At 37.4% G+C, this 18,455-nt stretch overlaps 1 long non-coding RNA gene across 1 annotated transcript; it reads left to right on the top strand.

Annotated features, from left to right (window-relative positions):
• Nucleotides 1-869: 869 nt before the first annotated feature.
• On the top strand, nt 870-2,827 carry LOC131900249 (uncharacterized). The gene is made up of 3 exons (XR_009376172.1): nt 870-978; nt 1,149-1,284; nt 2,491-2,827. It is a non-coding gene; the product is annotated as an uncharacterized LOC131900249 (long non-coding RNA).
• Nucleotides 2,828-18,455: the final 15,628 nt, after the last annotated feature.

Here is an 18,455-nt window from a genome sequence, read left to right on the forward strand (position 1 = left end):
GTAGGGCCTCCCACTTCAACTGACCTGAGATTTTAAACCTTGATGAAAGATCCTCATCTCTGAAATTGCAAAGGAAGATTGTAGAGATGTTACTCTCACAAATCTACCTCACTATCCTTTGGGGTTTAAATTATAAGTAAAGCTTTGCCTGCTCCGTTTGAACTCAGTAGCTTGTCTTTCAAAATGACTAGTAGGGCCTAGGACTCCTCCTCTATTGACCTAAGGCTTATACTATGTTCCTATACCCTTATCTCCTTCAGTTCCCATGAGGAGATACGGGTATACTTAACCAGGTGGTGTTTTCCCTGGGCCTTTCTGGAATCTATGGGGCCTTTTCACTTTGGGGATAGAGGCAGTGAAACTTCACTAAATATCCTTACATTATTTTATGTTATAGCCTGGAAATAGTTACTCTGATTATCAAAATCCTATATTCCATATACCCTCCACCCCTCGCCTAAGGTCTCCCTGGTCTGACAGTTTGGGAAGAACTCCACATGAGCCCTTCTTTGTTGGGGTAGGCAGATAGTTCTCTCAATTCTCAACATTTCTCGCTTTACTTTTAATAGGGCCAGCAGTTCCAGCAGTTCTTTCATCTGTGAATTGTGGTTTTCACCCTGGTTGAACAACAGCCCCTCTTTGAATTTCCAAAGATGGAATTCAGACAGTAATAATTGAGGTATTATACTAGGAATCTACTTTAATCTACTACTGGCAGGTTAAGAGTCTGTGGGCTTCCTCTTATTTTATTAGGGTAGTCAGTACCTTAATACCTCACAGAAGGTATTTACATAAACTCCTGGCAGGACCTATGACTTCCCTTTGCTGACATAACAATGTACATTTCACACACTTTTACTTTCCTAAGAGCCAGAGCTAAAACTCAGTGTATGTTATATCTGGCACTCAAATTATGGGTCTTTCGGGCTTGATAATCAATGCTGGGTGTGGTGATTTCAATGAAAATGGCCTGTGCAGGTACTTATATTTGAATACTTGGGCTACAGTTGATAGAACTTTTGGGGAAGAATTAGGAACTGTGGCCTTGTTGGAGGAGGTTTGTCACTGGAGGTGGGCTTTGAGGTTGCAAAAGCCCATACCATTCCCAATCCCAATTAACTCACTCTCCCCCCCCCCCCCGCCTCCAGATTGCATATCAGATGTAAGCTCTTAGCTACTGCTCCAACACCAAACTTCATGCCTTCATGCCGCCATGTTCTCTGCCATGATAGCTGTGGACTCACCATTGGAATCTAAAGCCCCAAACACTCCATCTTCTATAAGGTACTTTGGTCATTATAGTGGTTTGAAAGAAAAGGGTCCCAAAAGGAGAGGAATGGTAGTGGCCTTGTTGGAACAGGTGTGGTCTTGTTAGAGAAAGTGTGTTACTGTGGAGGCAGATTTTGGGATCTCATATATGCTCAAGCCACACCCAGTGAGTTGGTTTACTTCCTGTTGCCTGCATACCAATATGTAGCAGCTTCTTCTCCAGCACCATGTCTGCCTCCATGCTACCATGCTCCCTGTCATGATAATGATAGACTAAACTTCTGAAACTATAAGCCTCCACCTCAATTAAATGTTTTCCTTTAGAGAAGTTGCCATGGTCATGGTGTCTCGTCACAGCAATATAAACCTCAACTAAGACAGTCATGTTGTCTTTTCACAGCAATAGGAAAGTAACTAAGTCAGAAATTGGCACCAGTAGTGGGCTATTGCTGTGACAGGTCTGACCATGCTATTTTCTGGAGGAATATGGAATATACTGGGAGTTTGAACAAGGAAAGCAGTTGAAAGCTTTAAGCAGGATTGAATGGGCCATCCTAGTAGGAGCTTTGAGAAGAATAGTACTCGGAGCAATGTGAACGATGGAGGCCCAGTTCATGAGGATTCAGAGGGAAATAGTATTAGCAACTAGGCTACTGTTATGACATTTTAGCAAAGAATGTGGTTGCTTTTTGCTTTTGTCTTAAGAATCTGCCTGAGGCAAAACTGAAACATTTTAAACCAATTTCTTTGGCAATGTGATATTGTAAGACAGTCTAGTATTGACTTTGTCATATGGGTATTAGTGATCACTGTTATGCAGATCTAAAATGAAAAAGAGTGAGCAGGGCAAAAAGAAATACAAAATGTGCAGTTCGAGGAGATAAATAGCACCAAAAAACTGAATATTAGACTCAAAGAGACAAGAAGTTTAACAAAAGGTTTGATGCTAAATGGAATTAAAAAGAGTTGTACCCTCAGGAAAAGACTACACCCAACCAAACTTCCAAGCTGTATAAAGGAGATGGAATCTTCTGTTCTTAAAACAAAGGAAAGTTAATCCATCAAAGGAAAGCAGCCAATCAAAGCTTATTTAAATGTAATTCAAGAAGGGGTCCAAGTTCCATCCCAAGCAGGCGTTCTATCTTTGCAGCATCAACACCAGTTTCCAGCTTTAGAGTAATGCAGATACAGGAATAAGGGGTTTGTGGACTCTTTCCCCAGGTTAAGAAAAGCTGCTGAGCCCCGGTTTGTGGCAGGAGAATCTCTGCATGGATGCTAAGAGAGGACACTGTGTGAAGCTGTAAAAGTGAAGCCTGGATTGTGTTGGAGACACAAAGATGTTGAGATGCCAGAGCCATTGATACCTTCCAATGTATCCATGCTGCATGCTGAGTGTGGAACCAGATCAAGATAGAGAGAAGTGTGTTTCAGTTAGCAAAACTGGAAGGGAAGAATCATCTAAGCCCTTTGACAACAGAAATACAAACTATAGGATTTGGAGTTTACCATGCTGGGTTTAATTATTACTTGGTCCCATATTTCCTCACTATTCTCCATTTCTCCCCTTTGTAATGGTAATATATATTCTGTACAATTGTTTGTTGGAAGTATATAATTTATTTTTTGTTTGATATCACAGAAGATTACAATTAAGAGATTGTTTTGAGTCTCAGAAAAAAACTTGGGAGTATTAAACTGTATTGAAATTGTGAAATACTATGGGATATTTTATATTTTATACTGAATATATCTTGCATTATGTTATGGCTACAAGCCTATGAGGGTCAGGGAGTGGAATATGGTGCTTTGAATGAGAATGGCCCCCATAATAGCAAATGTTTGAATGCTTAGTCCTCTGTTTGTGGAACTGTTTGGGAAGGATTTGAAGACATGGCCTTGTGGGAAGAGGTGTGTCACTACAGACAGGCTTAGAGGTTTCAAAAGCCCATGTCAAAGGAGAGAGATTAGCTCTCTCTCCTCCCTCCCTGCATCTCCTCCCTCCCCACCCCCTACCCCCTACTCCCACACTGCCTTCTGGTTGTGTATCAGATGTAAGTTCTTAGCTGTAGCCCTAGTGCCATGCTTACATGCCTACATGCCTGCTACTATCCTCCCTGCTATGATGGTTATGGACTCACCCTCTGAAACTATAAGATCAAAAAAAAAAATCTTTCTCCTATGTAATGCCTTGGTCATGGCGTCTCATCACAGCAATAAAAAAGTAACTAAGAAATTGGGTTCCTATTGCACCTCTTCTCTGATATGAATTATAAATCTTCCATAAAATCTCTATCTTTATAATTGAAAGGCTTAAATCTCTGACCTCTGCTGGTTTGATGCCAAATCTTGTTTGGTACTTTCACTTAATCTAAGAATGTCCAAGTACAAAACCTCAAGCAATCCCTGTCCAGTTCCATCAAGGCTTAAACAAAGTGTGAAATTCTGCTGGCCTTTCTTTCTTCTTTTGTAGCAGTGTCCTCAAACCTTTCTCAGGTTCTTTATCTTAATAAAACACAGGACTTGAAATTCTTCCCTGGAAGTTTGTTCTTTGCTAATCTTCCAGTAGCCTAGTTCAGACCAATTTCTTCACTTCTTTAAGGACTTACAGAGATTTAGGAAGCTAATGTATGTCACCTTAATACAGGGTGTCTCAGAGTTGAGGGTACAGATATGATTTTTAAAGGTATAGAGGTAGCCTCTTTTATATGTACAAAGGTATTATATAGTTGTTTCCTTTGGATTGTACGTGATCATTGCCATCTTACATCAGAACACTACAAGATCATCATGAGTTTGAGCCTACTAAATTCTCTTGTGTAGGTAGAAAGTATGATGATGAGGTCCATGAAGCACAGGAACCTTCACAAGATCCTTGATAGGCTACTCTTCTTTCTCAGGTGTACCAGAGATAAACAATTAACCATAATGTTGGTGATTCTTCAGTAGTATGGCTTCCAATGTGTTGCTCAGAGGATGTTTTGATACTGTAGCTGACTTTGAGTCAAATATGCTTCTGTAAGTAACCCTAAAATGTTAAAAGAGGTCAGTCTATACACACTTTCATACAATGATATCAAGTTCATTGTGGACAATGGCAGAAGAATATGTACAACAGTTTGTAAGGTATGTTTAAAATTCAATGTATTCCTTTGCTTGTATGGAAGAAAAAGTTTCAAAATGTAAAATAATACCTGCAAGATTTTTTAATGTGGTTAGATTTGAGATACTTAGTTATAGATGAAAAATATTTACCTTTTTTTCTAGAAAATCTGACAACATATGCCTTATTTTTGTATCTATTTCTTTATTTGTACATTTATTTTGTGGATATGTGTCTTAGTTAAGGTTTCTAATGCTATAACAATGTACCATTTAAAAAACAATTTGGGAAGCAAAGTATTTATTTCAGCTTACAACTCTCTAGTCACACACCATAAAATGAGGAAAGTCAGGGCAGGAACTCAAGGCAGAAAACTGCAGGCAAGAAGTGAAGCAAAAGCCAAGGAAGAATGCTGTTTACTAGGTTTGTACAGCATGGTTTCTTCAATGTGCTTTCTTACAAAATACAGGAGAACCTGCCCGTGGGTAATACTAACCATAATGCACTTGTTCCTCTCACACCAATCATCAAAAAACAAAAAACAAAAAAACTGCTCCAAAGCCAATCTGACTTGGCTGCAGGCCAATGTGATGAAATCTTCCTCACTTGAGGTTCTTTTTCCCAGATAGCTCTAGCTTTTCATGCTGACAAAAAACAAAGAAACAAACAAACAAACAAAAAAAACCACTTACCCAGTATAGTGTGTTTGTGTTTATGTGCAGAGGTGCGTGCGTGTGTGTGTGTGTGTGTGTGTGTGTGTGTGTGTGTGTGTGTGTGTATACAGGTGCAATTGGAGATCAGAGGACAACCTCAAAATTCATATCTTAATTTATTATCCTGTTACTTTGATATGTAGTTGGACTTGCTTGGAACACCAGCCCCCAAATAATGGCACAGAGACTTATTATTAATGATAAAAGTTTGGTGTTTAGCTTAGCCTTGTTCCAAACTAGTTCTTATAACTTAAATTAATCTGTCTCTATTAATTTACATTCTGCCATGTGACTCTTAACCTTTCTTCCATAATGTATGTCTGACTTCCTCAATATCTCATTGGCATCTCTCACATGCCTCAGATTCTGCTCCAGTTCCTCTCTCTCCCCACAAGTCCCGATCATTCTCTCCTACCTACCTATTTACCATTCAGCTCTTTATTAAACCAATCAGAGGGTGTCTTTCATACAGTGTGATCAAATATCCCACAAAACTGATAAAATACCATGACAAAAACAACTTAAAAGTTAAGCATTTTATTTTCACCATTTATACTACAGTCCATCATGATGGGGAAGTGGAGGCTACAGGAGTCTGAAATAACTGGCAACTTTCCATCTGCTGCCAGAAAAGACAAACTGCTCAGTACCTTTTCTCCATTTACAGTGTTCAGAACCCCTTGCTCAGAGAAGAATGCCACTTGAACTTCTGCTTACCTGTTAGGGATTATATTAGGCTGGCCAGACATATAGATCTGTCTCTGAATCTATAGTAATAGGATCACAAGTGCAGATGAGCACACATGACTTTTTTACATGAGTCCTACAGATCAAATTCAGTTCCTCAAGCCCACAGGGTAAGCATGTTACTAGCTGAGTGATCTCACCTATACCATTTTTTTCTTCTCTAACTAAAATATTTAAATAAAACTAATACAGTTCAGAGTAACTGCGTGCTATACACCGTATGAAATATGTAATGGGAAAACCTTGAAATCTGAATGGCTTGACATACTCAATGTTCATTTATTATGCAAATAAAGTTTGATATGTGTTGGTGGGTGTTATTTTATTTCAGGTGACCCAAGTATTCAGGTTATTTACAACAAGTGGCTCCATGTCATTGGTTGTTCTTGCTCTTTGGGGGGGGGTGCCTTCTACTCAGCTCCCAAATAAATCACACACAGAGGCTTATTCTTAATTATAAATGCCAAGCCTTAGCTTGGCTTGTTTCTAGACACCTTTTCTTAACTTTAAATTATCCAATCTACCTTTTGCCTCTGGACTTTTTCCTTTTCTTACATCTGTATATCTTAATTTCACTCTTACTCCATGGCTGGCTGTGTGGCTGGGTAGCTGGCCCCTAGCATCCTCCTCACCTTGTTCTCTTCCTCTTTCTTCCTTTCTTACCAGATTTCTCTGTTAATTCTCTCTGCCGGCTAGCCCTGCCTCTTCCTTCTCCTGCCTTGCTGTTGGCCGTTCAGCTCTTTATTAGACCCTCAGGTGTTTTAGACAGGCAAAGTAACACAGCTTCACAGAGTTAAACAAATGCAGCATAAAAGAATGCGACCTCATGATTGAGACAGTTTATAGGCTCCACCTAAGAGGTCTGTGTTAGCAATCTGAACCGCCTCATGGGCACTCACCCAGTGTTCTGGTGTCATCTTACATAAAGCCCCCTTTAAGAGGAAAAAACCCTCCCCCTCTCTCCTCCCTCCCTTCCTTCCCTTCTTCCTTTCTTCTTTAATAATAAAACTTTCCACTTGGATGCCATGTCTGCATGGTGTGAGTAACCTTCCACTGCACCACTCCACAGCCCACCGCCGGCCACATCTGCATGGCGTCTCCCTCACTGGCAGCGGGGCACCTTGGGTCAAACCTGCTAAGGCCTGTCTCATGCCATTTTACAAATCTCCGACTTATATAAAGGACATTGAGTTCCTACAGGGGTTTGGAGCTCACTTCATTGAGTCTTGAATTGAGTTCTCAGACAAAGCATTATACTAGCTTTTTGGCCCTGTTCGCTATCCTGTCACACAAGGTTGGAGGTGTCCAACGTTGGATTGCACTGGGACAAGTATGAAACTGGGACTTCAAATCTAAGGCCAAGATGGAGGTCTGGATCCCCACACTCAGAAGGAAGCATCTCTCCTAGACGGTCAGCTTTGAGTTGGGGGAGAAGAGAAATAAACAACTTTTCATTCCTGCCTTCTTCGATGCATCTTTTCTTTTTTTCATACTAAATCCAAGCACCGTGAGCTCTCAACTGTTTTCTGTTGCTCTTGCAAATATAGCTTTGTGTGTGAATAGCTATTCACCTTGGTATGTCCATAGGGAAAGACCACCAGGTGATCTTAGCTGCTGTCCTGCTTTGATGCACCCTGTGTTAAAACTATCTTCGGCATATTAATGCATGTTCAACTTCCTTTATAATATAGTATGAACTTGGCACTGTGGAAATGCATTTCATACTAATACATGGGAGGCTGAAACAGGAGAATTACAAAGATAAACTTAGGCTCATATCAATGCCCAAGCCAGTCTTAACAACAAAATGGGACTTGGTGTTAAAAATGAAAAACACCTAGTCTGTTAATGTGGTTTTATTTAAACCATTTTCCTGGACACAAAGTGTACTGTTTGTCCCATCATATCAGAATCTTTATATACTTTCAAAAAAGATTTTTTAGCTATGTATGTGTGTGAGTGTGTGTGTGTGTGTGTGTGTGTGTGTGTGTGTGTGTGTCTGTGTGTATGGGCTCGTGAGTGCAGATGCCCAGAAAGGCCAGAAGCATTGAATTCTTTTGAAGTTGTAGTTACAGGTGGTTGTGAGCCACTAGATGTAAGTGCTGGAAACCTAAATTCAGGTTCTCTGCAAAAGCAGAGCCATCTCTCTAATCCCTGCCTCGTGACTTTATGTACTTTTACACAAGGTACTACCTACTTCTTTGCCAAACTTAGCCTGTAACTGCTTAGAAGCAAAATATTTGAGGACTATGGCTGGAGCATCAACTGTAGTTTTATTTTGTTACTGCTCATTAACAGTATCCAGTTTCTGTTTTGATCAGTGGAGTCATTCATATTCATTTATTTTATTTTTCTAACTAATGGTCTCCTTAAATTTGAGATTTCAAATGTAGTCGCTTTATATTTGGTTAGCTTGTGGAAATTCTCAAATATTCAATAGTAGAGAATATATTTAACACTCAGAATCAGAAAACATCATGATCTAGTCAACCTATGTACATTTAAATAGTCTCCACCAATGGAATAATGGGAAACAAATCCTGTCATTGTGTTATTACATCTTCACTGATTATTTATTTCTACAAGATAGAATCACAAATTACACTTGTCATACCTCAAAATATTAAGACTTTAGTGAATGCAACGCCAGGTTACTTTTACCTGACTGACTTACACATTTGGAAATGTTATTTTCCTTGAATCTGGGTTCAACTTTTATCTTTGCTTTTTATGTCCATCGAGGATGAGATCTTTTCCCTACAACATGTCTACTATAAGATATAGTAAGTAATTTCAATCAAAAGAGAATAATAAACTAATTCAAGGCAAGTAAGCATGTTTATGTGAGCTAAAGCAATTATTGACAGCAGTTACAAGGCATAAGTCTCAAAGAAAAGAGCAAGTTATAGTATATAAGAAATCAGTACACACTCTAGACTTAGGTGAAAAGATTTGTTTTATTATTGTTCAACTCATAGGTACTGTACTCAGAATGGACTATTAATTGATATTGGTACTTAAGCAATGAGTGTGCTTTGAACATGCATTAACATGTGTATTGCACATGTAGGTTCTATGTCTAATAACTATTTGTTGACGATTTTATAATGGGTACAAAGTACGTTGATCATATACCCCTCCATTCCTCCCCTCCAACTCTTCCTTGATTTCCACACCATGTCCCCTTTCCAACTTTATGACTTCTTTTATGTATAAACCACTGAGTGCAGTTAGTGCTGCTCATATGCATGTGAGTGTAGAGCTATCCAGCGGAGCACGCGTGACCACACCCCTAAAGAAATATGTTTCTCCCTCTCCCAGGAGCTATCAATTGCTAATGGCTCCCCAGCTAAGGTTCTGACTTCTTGAGCACTCCATTCTCCATGCTGGAATGTTGACTAACTTCATCTTTTACAGATCCCGTGGAGGGAACAATAGTTGCTGTGAGTTCATTATTGCAAAGGCCCTATTGGGTCCAGATGATACTGTTTTGCAGCAGTCTTCCCCAATCACTGACAATTACACTCTTTCAATCTATTTTCACAATGTTCCCCAAGGCTTGCAGGAGGTGGTGAGGGTGTGTTATATAGACATTACCTTTAGGCCTGAACACTCCACCATCACTTAACCTCTATACTTTCCCCTTTGTTATTCTGTATTAACTGCAAATGGAAGCTTCTCTGATAAGGGCTATGAGCTACACTGTAGATTGTATTCTGATATTCACACTGATTTTTTTTAATCACAAACCTGCTGTGAAGATCTAAGATAAATCTTGTCAAATAATCCATGAAGTAAATATCCTACTGCCTTTTTGATATATCTGCCACCTATGAAATCTCTATATCTTCAGTAATCTTGTAGTCACCTACTCCACTGAAAACATTTAATCCCTAATATTTACCACATCTTTACTCTTTGGTCCATTCTTTAAGCTGTAATACTTTATCAGTCTGGTTTTCATACATAGTTCAAATGATTAGCCTTGAGGATAAGTTAAGTTTTAACAGTGTAAGATTAATTTTAAATAGAAATAAATATTTCTCTTACAACATATATATATCAAATATCAATATATCAACTATCCATACTGTCTAGAAATGAGAAACAAATATTACCATTGCCTTTACAAACAGGGTTAGTAATAGAATATTGAATTTGAAGTTTCTGACTTTTTGTTTATTTTATTTTTTTTTTTTTGAGACAGGGTTTCTCTGTGCAGCTTTGGCACCTTTTCTGGAACTCACTCTGTAGTCCAGGCTGGCCTCGAGCTCACAGAGATCTGACTGCCTCTGCCTCCCATGTGCTGGGATTAAAGGCGTGTGCCACCACCGTTCGACTGAAGTTTCTGACTTTTTCTCCTCTTCCTCCTCCTGTTCTTTCATCTTGTCAACATATTCTTGCTATGTAGAGCTTGAATTTATGGTCCTGCTGCCTTCATATCCAAAATGGTGGGATTATAAATGTGTGATATTATCAATACTCTTCGAATACATGCTTAAAGGATCACAGATACATCCAAACCTTCTAAGATTCCCCATAAAAACACCAAGTGTAACTGAATAAAAATGATTAAGTGGAATTTATTTTTATTTCAATGAATTCTTATCTTTGGTGTACTAGGAAAATCTCCCTTGTGTTTGTTAAAAACAGTTCCATTATGTTGTCCATTAATATAACTCTATTCAATATTCTGAGTAACTCATAATGATACTTTTTAAATACAGAGAGAAGATGACCTCCATCGTTGTTTGTTTTTTGCTCTTTTGGGGGGCCTGCCACCCACCTCCCCAATAAATCATACATGGAGGTTTATTATTACTTATAAATGCCCAGACTTAACTTGGCTTAGCTTCTAGCCAGATTTTCTTAACTTTATTTATTTATTTTTTTTCAAGACAGAGTTTCTCTGTGTAGCTTTGCGCCTTTCCTGGAACTCACTTTGTAGACCAGGCTGGCCTCGAACTCACAGAAATCCTTCTGGCTCTGCCTCCCGAGTGCTGGGATTAAAGAAGTGCGCCACCACCGCACAGCTCAGATTTTCTTAACTTTAAATTATCCCATCTACTTTTTGCTTCTGGGATTTTCCCATTTTCTTATTTCTGTAAATCTTACTCTTACTCTGTGTCTGGCTGTATAGCTGGGTGGCTGGCCCCTGGAGTCCTTCTTCTCTCTCATTTCTTTTTCTTTCCCAGATTTCTCCTTCTACATATGCTTTCTGTCTGCCAGCCCTGCCTATTCTTTCTCCTACCCTGCTGTTAGCTGTTCAGTTCTTCATTAGACCATCAGGTGTTTTAGACAGGCACAGCAACACAGCTTCAGAGTTAAACAAATGCAACTTAAACAAAAGTAACACACCTAAAAATAATATTTCCCAACACTCCATGTTAGCAAGCATTACACTAATATAGATAGTGAGGATGTGGGCTGCCTATGTAGAAATCAATGACAACATTTATAAGATTACTAAGGACATAACGCTATATTTCTTTTTATTCCCCGTAACAGTACATGTGTGCAATAGCATATCATTTAAGATTAAAAATATTATGGTGAAGACAGAAAGAACTGAGCTTATGACAGAAAATTTTATAAATCTTAAGAAGCTAAAGACTTTTATTTCTCCTTTAGTTTTGAATGAAATACTGAAAGAAAGTTGTATGCAACCGTTTTTCAGAATTATTTAAGATAACTGCAAATTGTGACTAGAATGACTTTCCCTCTTTTCTTTGTCATGTCTCAGAGACATATAAGTAATTAATAGATGTACATAGAATGATATGGCTTAAAGATTCACATATATCACTCAACTTCTTTTTATAAACTAATACTTATGTCAGGATTAACTTGAGGCCCATGAATTGTGAGGGAGCCCATTCTCTACACTGCCCAGACACCCAGGAACTGGAGACTGGATAGCCCAGAGTAGAACCAATCATGACTGGCAAAAACCCAAAATACTTTCTAATGATATTCTGCTATATTCATAGATCAGTGCCTTGTCCAGTTGTTATCAGAGAGGTTTCTTCCGGCAGTAGATGGGAGTGGATGCAGACACCCACAGCCAGACATTATGCAGAGAGACAGTCTAAATTGGAGGTCTCCATCAGGTCCCTCCCCTTGGGATCAGAGAACCCCACAGAAGATTGAAAGGAAAGACTGTGGAGTCTAAGGGGATTGAGGAGTCCAAGAGCATTCCAAGTTGGCCCACTGGATCAACTAAGCAGAGCTCATTTGGGCTCACAGACACTGAAGAAGCAACCACAGAGCCTGCATGGGTCTTCACCAGGTCCTCTGAGTACATGTGGTTGTTTAGCTTGATGGTTTTGTGGGACTCCTAACAGTGGGAGTGGATGTGTCTCTGACTCTTTTGCCTGCACTCGGGAATCTTTTCCTCCTATTGGATTGACTTGTCCATCCTCAATATGAGGGTTTTGCTCTTGTGACTCTTTTTGTCCTATTGGGTTTCCTTGTCCAGCCTGGTCATGAAGGCTTTTTTACCTTGTCTTATTGTATCTTGTTTTGTCTTGTTTGGCTGTTGCATCTTGGAGACTGGCTCCTTTCTAAAGGGAAATGGAAGGGGAGTGGATCTGGGGGAGAAGGGAGGTGGAAGGCAACTGGGAGGAGTGGAGGGAGGGGAAATTGTGATTGGGATGTGTTGTATGAGAGAAGAATCTATTTTCAATATAAAAAAAACTAATGTAAACATATATGTTATGTTTACAAGTCATAGATAATTTTTCCCTGACATTTATGGAAAATAAGAATGAACATAAGCAATCAAATGTAACATTTAAAAATATTGACTTTGTTTTTACCATCACTATTTAACCTCAATGGGTTTGATGTTTGTTAAAATACAATGCTACAAGAATACAAATGACTATAATGACACTTTAATAAGTAAGTATATGAAAAATATGTTATTTGTTTACTTTCATTCCTCACAATATTATAGCTCATACATTTTAATAGTATGTTTCAAGGTAGTTATTCAACCTGAATAAGTTCAAACAGATACTAAATTATGTTATAAAACAAAAATAAGAAAAGAAAAAATGTTATCTACTTTTATATACTTCAGAGACAATGTTTTTGTTGGTGAATAGAAAAAACAGATTTTTAGTTGTTATCCAGAACTATATGAAGCCTTTGACTTTACCCCTCTAGCAAGCTTGAATGTCTCAGTTGCATGAGTGCTCCAAAAGACATGACACTCTTGGATAAGACACAAATAACTTTATTGTTCATAGTAATAGCAATAGCCAGAGTGCTAGCATTTTCTTACAATGTTTGCAAAGCTGCTGTTTCCAAAGAGCAGCATGGAGATTTTTACTTGAATTCATTACAAGTGGTCAGTCACATCATAGGAAAGGAATCTAAGACTTAAGCCTGTGTTGTGAATAATGGCAAATAAGCATGTCTTCTTAATACCATGGAAATGACTCTTTTCTATCCCAAATATTTACAAACAAAATTCCTTAATAAGATGACCTTTTTTAAAAAGGTAAAATGATGTCTTACTTGTAAGATATGCAGAAATGCAAGAGGCTCATGGAGTATTGTCTAATACTAGCCACATGCTATATTTTAGTTGAATTCATTTGTATAGCTGATTTTCTTCTATTTAAACTTAAATTTTTGGAAATTAATTGAATTAATTGGAAAGAATACATTTTCAGAATAATTATTAATTAGCAAACTTTTTTAAAAGATTTATTTATTTATTATGTATACAATATTCTGCCTGCATATATGCCTGTACACCAAAAGAGAACATCAGATCCCATTATAGATGGTTTCGAGCTACCCTGTGGTTGCTGGGAATTGAACTCAGGACTTCTGGAAAGAGCAACCAAGGCTCTTAACCTCTGAGCCATCTCTCCAGCCCCTAATTATCAAACTTTTAATAGCTAAGTAAAAGCAACATATGTAGAATAAAATAAACAATAGACAATCAATTCAAATCTGCGGGGACAAATTGGTATTAAGTGTTACATGTTCATATAATAAGTTACTGATAAAAATGCATCCATTAACTGTATACCTATTCCAAATGAATTTCTTAATCATCAGTCTCATTCAGCTGTGAATTCTGAAGGACACAACAATGACTAGCCTGACAAGACAAGTCTATTGGTACAATATTGACACAAACACCATGGAAGTAGACAAATATTTTCTGATTGTACTTAAAGTCCAGCTTTCCAAAATGAAACTCATACCTGGCACCATTATCAAGTCAAGAACCTATGGCTAAACAGATCATAGGAGAGAACCTACTGCCATTATTCTAAATGGACATGGTATTAAAATAACTTCTAGGGCCTGACCATTATATCCATAGATTAATGTACCTCTCAACCCTCATCTGAGAAGTCTCAACTTGAAACAGTGATTAACAGAGACCCACAGCTGGCCAAGGCACTGAAAATAAGAGACTACAGAATGCTTAGCTCTAAATAAAATGATATACATCACATATCCTCTCCCAAAGCTCACAGATCATTGTGGAATGGGGCACAGAAACAGTATAAGAGCCAGATGGGGTGGATGGCTGCAAGGAAACTGTCTTCTGGACACAGCAGGAAAGCTGTACGATGAATTCATGATGGTTGTGATATCAAATACCAGCATGAAAAGAGTAGCTGTGCACAAAATCCTACCCCTACCTCTGGCACCATTGACAATTGTTTGCTGCTGGTAGAAGGAGAGTTCATTTTATCTATGAATTCAGTTCACGCTTAAAGGACCACATTTCAGTTGTAAGACATATATCTAAGAAAATTTGGGCAGCACAAGTTGATCTTGAGGGGATCTTAACAAACAAAAAATACAAAGTTTGGTGGGTTAAGAACTAGATGAGTCTTGGAAGAGTTGGGGGAAGAGGGTCAAAATGATCAAAATATATTATAGGAAATATCAAAGGAACTAATATAATTTTTAAAAGAGACAAAATAAAAACTTAAACAGGATGAAATTATACTGGTCAATTGTGTTATTAGGATTCTTTTTCAAATTAACGCATACTAGGAATATATGGGAAGAGAACCTTAATTGAGGAAATGTCTGCATTAAAGGAAATGTTATATATCACATATCCCCTCCCAAGGCTCACTGATCACAGAGCACAGAAATAGGGTAAGATCCAGAGGCAAGTCTGTAGTGGCATTTGTGTTGATTAATGATTGCTGTGGGAAGGTCTAGCAAACTGTAGGTGGTGCCACTGCTGGGAAAGTATTCCTGGGTTCCAGAAGAAAACCTGCTGAACAAGCCATGGGAAGCAAATCAGGCAACAGCAGCTCTAGGGCCTCTACTTTCATTCCTACCTCCCAGGTTCCTATCTTGACTTCCTGCCCTTCAAGATGGCCTATGAACTATAAGCAGATGCTTTCTTTCCTCCTCAAGTTGATTTTGGTCATGGTGTTTTATTACATCAACAGAAATATAAGTACAACCAAAACAAAATTCCATCTTTCTGAAGTTGTAGATAAAAATAAGATATTTTACAAAAATATATTTGATTGCCTCTGAAGGGATTCAATCAGACTTGTAAATGACAGATATATGAATATAATGAAAGTGGTTAAGTATGGAAAATTCTCCCTTAATACTACATTTTATGTATATTAATGGTTTATAACACATAGGCATTCTTGATTATTCAAGTTTCATTTTGTTTAAAACAGATACATAATAATTATAAAAGGCAATAAGCTTTTCAGTGTCAGACTTCCGATGTAAGCATTTATTCTCTTCTGTAATGAAACATTTCAGCTTCAAATAATCTATAGAAAATGAATCAATGAAATACAATAAGACATAAATCCTCATCACTGTTCTAGTACAGCAGTCTTCTAGTAAAAAGGAGATTTTTGAAACACTAAATATAGAATTAGATTTAAGGTTTAAAGATTTACAATTCGGCATTCTAAGCACTAATAATCTCTTTACCAAAGACCTGTGCAGTGCTCATGATTACTTTAGGATTCAAAAAAACACGCCTTTATTTTGTACTTTTGAACCCACTAATGACTTTAACAGATGACATTTCTTGTTAAGGAAGACGAGAGTGCATTTTTGGAGCAAGTAATCTTCAAATCAACTCAAACCAGAGATTCATACAAAACTGCTAAAAATCTTCTGGTTATGATATCACTTATCATAATGTGTTGAAGCTATGTTTCAAAACCAAATATAGTAATGTTAAAACTGCCTGCAAAATCATCCCAAACATATCAGCTCTGCCTCTAAAAATTCATGAGAATATAAAGATAAAAACACTGAATATGCTATGCTAACTTGGAGATTACTTATGATTAATTTCATATCTTGTTACCAATTTCTGAAGATGACACTAAGTATTGCACTAAATAATAAAATATCTTATGAACTTATCATGAATGTAAGCTTTTACATTTTAAAAATATGAATTCAAATTTCTCCTCAACATTGACATAAAAACAGGCACTGAATAGAGTTACATCAATCCTTCCCAAATGTCTCAAAAAATATGTGCACTGTTACAATAAAAACAGTTCACCAGCTGTTTGTGTAAAAATTATTTGATGAAAAACAAGCATGGCCATATGGCACTCTAGCTCTGCTGTGGGTGCATGAAGAATAATTTTGTAGGCTGTAGTACATAATGGTCATGCTAAGTAGGGTGTCAACTACTGCAAGCACATTACATTAATAGTTAATCTGTCCTTTTATCCTCTAAGTACCTACACTCCTTAACAGCTTGTAGTTTGGAAACAAGTTAACAACTCACTGATTAAGAATTAAAAATATGAAAATGACAAAATATTTGATGTAATATGTACATACAGAATAGTCTTGCTAATTAAAGATGTTGCTTAAATAATGCATTAAGTGAATGATACGAATGTTATTGAGGATGTGGCTCCTGTTTCTAACTAAAGGTTCTGAAAGTGCGAATCTGTCAAAGGTAATCCACCTCTGACACAGAAGAAAAATCTAATTATAAGAGGTACTTTGTAGTGGGTAGCCATTCCAGCGTTGATCTGTAAGTTCCAACCCCCATTGAGACGTCGGTAACTGTCACACCTACAAAGCAGGGCCAAGAGAGGACCCTGAAGAACCGAGATCCACTTCTCTTGTTTCCTGGACCTTGGACGCTAGAGGTAGACCGAGGAGAGTTCTCCAGAGAAGACCACCAGACTGCGCTGCGTCTTTCCCAGAACCCGCAACCTACCTATCCCTTAATTTGTAAGTTATTCCACTAAATAAATCTCCCTTTTAACTACATGGAGTGGCCTTAATAATTTCACCAGTATCACTTCATGTGAGAAACAATTCAATGTAACCATTTGCAGTCCTAGATAAAAATGTACATTACTCACATTTGTATCCTTTGTCATATCGATTGCTGTATCTTGCATATAAAACCATATGTTAAATGTTTGGTGAATAGAATCCTTTAGAAACAATGAGATGAAAATGCTACCAGTGGATATTTGTGTCACTTGTAATACAACAGGGAATAAAGAATAGCTCTTACCCACTTTATTGGCTTCATGGTTGAGTATTTATTGGACTATGATATCCTAATATTTAACTGATATTAACTTTACTTTTTTAATTCCTTCTGTGTATCTAGAGATAGAGTTCACTTAAAACAAAATTGTATGGATTATCTCTCATTCATCAACTTTGCTTGTCTTAAAATACCTTTTAATTTTTGAGATTATAAGAATGCAATTATAACATGTTTCCCTTCCCTTTCCAAACTATTCCATATAACCTGTCCTGTTCTCCTTCGCATCCATGTCCTCTTCTTTCATTAATTGTTCTTGCATGCATATATATGTATATATATATATATTTCTAACTATAAATATAATATGCTCTATCCATATGTTACTTGTATGTATGTTGTCAGGGATGATCATTTGACACTGGATAGCTTATTGGTATGCTATTTCCTTGGGAAGACCTCATCTCCCACTCCCAGGTCACATGGATTTTTCTCTGTCTGCTTTGGCATATCCATTGGTGCTATCCTGTTTAGTTCACATTTGTGCAGTCCCATTGGTGTGACTTTATGGCAATGGGAAGAGTCAAAATAGAGAATGAGGATAGTCAGATTGAAATCCAGTCATTTACATTTATGTGTTTTGATCAACATAGTGACAAAAGTGTTAACTGATACATAACACTGTCATTTATAACCTCTAAATGTCAATTGAGTTTCATGATGATGTTAATAACTGAAAAAGAAAGCACAGCAGAGAGTTCCATGAGAAAAGTGTTTCAGACATGTTATCTTCTACTAAAATGCTTATTCCCTAGGGTTCATTTGATACATGAATACCTAGTTTATACTTATGATCTATGTGATATTTACTTCCATACAAATTCTGAGAAAAGATGTATTAATATTTTACTTGTTAGGTTTAGAAATACACACCATCATAATATGAATAACTTCTATCTCCACAGAGGGCAAACATTTATATAAAAATCTATAAAAAGTAACTTTTCAGATGTTGATATCATCTTAATGTTTACTAGTATGTAATTACTAAGGTGCTTAGGCTGGCCTTGAATTCACTCTTGATCCTAAACAGGCACTGAACTTATGACCTCAGCCTCCTGAACAA

Source organism: Peromyscus eremicus, chromosome X, assembly GCF_949786415.1.
Source record: "Peromyscus eremicus chromosome X, PerEre_H2_v1, whole genome shotgun sequence".
NCBI classification, from domain to species: domain Eukaryota; kingdom Metazoa; phylum Chordata; class Mammalia; order Rodentia; family Cricetidae; genus Peromyscus; species Peromyscus eremicus.